The sequence below is a fragment of the Colius striatus genome, chromosome 1, assembly GCF_028858725.1.
Source record: "Colius striatus isolate bColStr4 chromosome 1, bColStr4.1.hap1, whole genome shotgun sequence".
Lineage (NCBI taxonomy): Eukaryota > Metazoa > Chordata > Aves > Coliiformes > Coliidae > Colius > Colius striatus.
The window spans coordinates 1,413,556-1,417,050 of record NC_084759.1 but is presented as its reverse complement, the minus strand read 5'-3'; the positions used below and the strand labels follow the sequence as shown (position 1 = coordinate 1,417,050).

Below are 3,495 nucleotides of genomic sequence, written 5' to 3'. Positions count from 1 at the left end.
ACAGAGACACCAACCATCTAAGGCAGAGCCATGACTGTTGGTTTTAGATACTTCATGGTGCCTGGCCTCGAGCTGTGGGGAACCTTCCACCTCTCCCTGACCCTGACACCACCAAATGTCCTCAGGCATCCAAGGGAGCAACAGGGCTGGACCAAGCTGTGCAGATGGAACTGCTCCCATCCTGACCAGGGCAAAGTGTTGTCCCTCTCATGGCTCAGCCAGAGTCTTCTGGTTCCAAGGGGCATCTACTCACCAGCTTTTGCTTCAGTGGGCTTCTCCTGAGCTTCCTCTGGCACTCTGGACGATTCCACTTGTTCAGTTTCATTCCTTGCAGCATCTTCATGGAAAGTATAAAGTTAATTAAAGTGCACTCTGGGCACCATCACAAGGGGCACTGAAGAGCCCACAGACCCCAAACCTAGAGGAGAATCCTTCATCCATCTTCTCTAAAGCACAACCAGAAACAGAGACAGCAACCATCCAAGGCTGAGCCCTGACGCGTTGGTTTTAGCTCCTTCATAATGCCTGGTCTCGTGCTGTAAGCCCAACTTCCACCTCTCCCTGTCCCTGAGCACCACCAAAACATCCTCAGACATCCAAGGGAGCAAGAAGTCTTGTCCAAGCTGTGCAGATGGAACTGTTCCCACCCTGACCAGGGCAAAGTTTATCCCTCTAATGTCTCTTAACCACAATCTTACATCTTTACATGGGGCATCTACTCACCAGGTTCTGCTTCATTGGGCTCACCCAGAGCTTCCCCTGTAACCTTCTTTACGTCATCCTTGGATGACTCAGAGGCTTCTCCAGGTTCAGATTTGTCCTCACCAGTTTTAGGAGCTGAAGGGAGAGAACAGAGTTACATTTGTCAGCAACAGCTCTGGAAATGGAGTGTTCAGTGTGTGAAGAGAGTCAGGAGGAACTACTCACTGCTGAGATCTGGGCTGGCTTCATGAGGACGTTCCACCTCAGGAGCTGGGGCCACATCTGCAAGGAAACCCACATGAGATGTTTCCCTCAAGCACTGGGAGGGTCACCAACAGCAGCATCCCCCACACTCTGGCACCATCACAAGGGGCACTCCAGAGCCCACAGACCCCAAACCTAGAGGAGAATCCTTCATCCATCTTCTCTAAACCACAACCAGAAACAGAGACACCAACCATCCGAGGCTGAGCCATGAGTGTTGGTTTTTGGTCCTTCAAGGTGTCCGACCTTGAGCTGGGGGCAAACCTCCACTTCTCCCTGAGCAGCTGAACCACCCCAAGCTGTGTCCCAGGCCTTGATTTGAGCTCCATCAGATCCTTGAGCCCCAGCCCCTGCTGAACAGCTTCCCCTGGCTCAGGGCAACAGCAACATCTCCAGGTGGGTTTGGAAACCTCCTCAGAAGGAGCCTCCACACCCTCCCTGGGCAGCCTGGGCCAGGGCTCCCTCACCCCACCACTAAAGGACTTTCTCCTCATGTTCTTCTACAAGTTTTTGGGTGCTCACCAGCTCCTGAATCGTCCAAAACCTCTGTCAACTTCTTTATGTGATCTGGTGCTGACTCAGGGGCTTCTCCAGCTTCAGATTTCCCCTCAGCTCCTTCAGGACCTGAAGGGAGAGAACAGAGTTACATTTGTCAGTAACAGCTCTGGAAATGGAGTGTTCAGTGTGTGAAGAGAGTCAGGAGGAACTGAAATTGAGCTGGGTTTAAACTTCCACCTCTCCCTGATCCCAAACTGCCACCAAAACTCTCCTTGTCATGTACAGAACTCTACTGATATTAACTATTAATGATTTAATAATATTAATTATTAATGATTATTAATGAGCCCCGAGTCGTTGGTTTTTGCTCCTTCATGGTGCCTGGCCTCGAGCTGTGTGGAACCTTCCACTTCTCCCTGACATCACCAAATGTCCTCAGGCATCCAAGAGAGGAACAGGGCTGCAGTAAGCAGTGGAGATATTTCTGCTCCCATCCTGACCAGGGCAAAGTGTTGTCCCTCTCATGGCTCAGACACAGTCTTCTGGTTCCAGGGGGCATCTACTCACCAGCTTCTGCTTCAGTGGGCTCCTCCTGAGCTTCCTCTGCCAGTGTAGAGGATTCCACTTGTTGAGTTTCATTCCTTGGAGCATCTTAATGGAAAGTATAAAGTGAATCCCTCAGAAGGAAAGGACTGGAAGGGGATGCTCAGGCTGGGCAGTCAGTCCCGGGTGAGGACCCACCCCCAGGATCCAGCACAGGACCCCACTGAGACTCTGATGCTGGGACCATCTCTACAACCAACCCCCCATCAGATGTTTCCCTCAAGCACTGGGAGAGTCACCAACAGCAGCATCTCCCACACTCTGGCACCATCACAAGGGGCACTGAACAGCCCAGAAACCCCAAACCTACAGGGAAACCTCATCCATCTTCTCTAAACCACAACTAGAAACACAGATACCAAAATAGGTTCCTCTAGGGTTGATCCTCCACACCCTCCCTGGGCAGCCTGGGACAGGGCACCCTCCCCTCAGCAACAAAGGGATGATCAAGTGCAAGATTTTCAGTGCTCACCAGCTACTGAGTCGTCCAAGTCCTCTTGCAACTTCTTTATCTCAACTTTTGCTGCCTCAGAAGCTTGTGCAGCTTCAGGTTTGCTCTCAGCTGTTGAAGGAGCTGAAGGGAGAGAACAGAGTTACATTTGTAGGCAACAGCTCTGGAAATGGAGTGTTCAGTGTGTGAAGAGAGTCAGGAGGAACTGACATTGAGCTGGGGGGAGACTTCCACCTCTCCCTGACCCCAAACTGCCACCAAAACTCTCCTTGTAATGAACAGTACTCACTGAAGAGCCCACAGAGCCCAAACCTAGAGGAGAATCCTTCATCCATCTCCTCTAAAGCACAACCAGAACCAGAGACACCAACCATCCAAGGCTGAGCCCTGACTCGTTGGTTTCAGCTCCTTCAAGGTGTCTGACACTGAGCTGGGGGGAAAGCTCCACTTGTCCCTGAGCAGCTGAAGCACCCCCAGCTGTGTCCCAGCCCTGCAAGTCCCTGCTGGTGTCAGGCCCAAAGCAGAGGAGCAAGTGTCAGCTCTCCCTGAGCCCCAAGGGCATCTCCCAAGGCAGCTGCGGCTTCCTCCCGGGGACAGACCTGTGGGCCGCTGCTGAGGCTCCTGGGTCGCATCCAGCCGAGGCGGCGGGTGCCCAGCGCCCACGGGCAGAGCTGCAAAGAAGCACATTGCCGTTGGAGGTTGCCATCTGGCCCTTGCTCAGGGAGCTGCAGGAGGGGGCTGAGGGGATGAGCCGGGCCCGGGCTCCGGGGGCCGCGGGCGCAGAGGGGCCCGAGGGAGCCGTTCAATGGCGGCCGGGAGCCGCCAAAGGCCCATCCGCGGCCCCCGGGCAAACCCCCCTCAGGGAGCAGAGGGGCCGAGGCGCCGCCCCGTGCCCCAGGGACGCCGCCAGGGCCGGCCCCGAGGCTGGAAGCCGGCGGGCGGCGCGGAGCCGCGGCCCCAGCCACGGCCGTGCCCAG

The 3,495-nt window shown here is 54.8% G+C and overlaps 1 long non-coding RNA gene across 1 annotated transcript; it reads right to left on the bottom strand.

The window, feature by feature from the left end:
- Positions 1-816: 816 nt before the first annotated feature.
- LOC133629613 (uncharacterized) lies at positions 817-1,547 on the bottom strand. The gene is made up of 3 exons (XR_009821098.1): positions 1,489-1,547; positions 928-984; positions 817-837 (listed from the first exon to the last, which is right to left on the bottom strand). It is a non-coding gene; the product is annotated as an uncharacterized LOC133629613 (long non-coding RNA).
- Between the last annotated feature and the right edge of the window lie 1,948 nt (positions 1,548-3,495).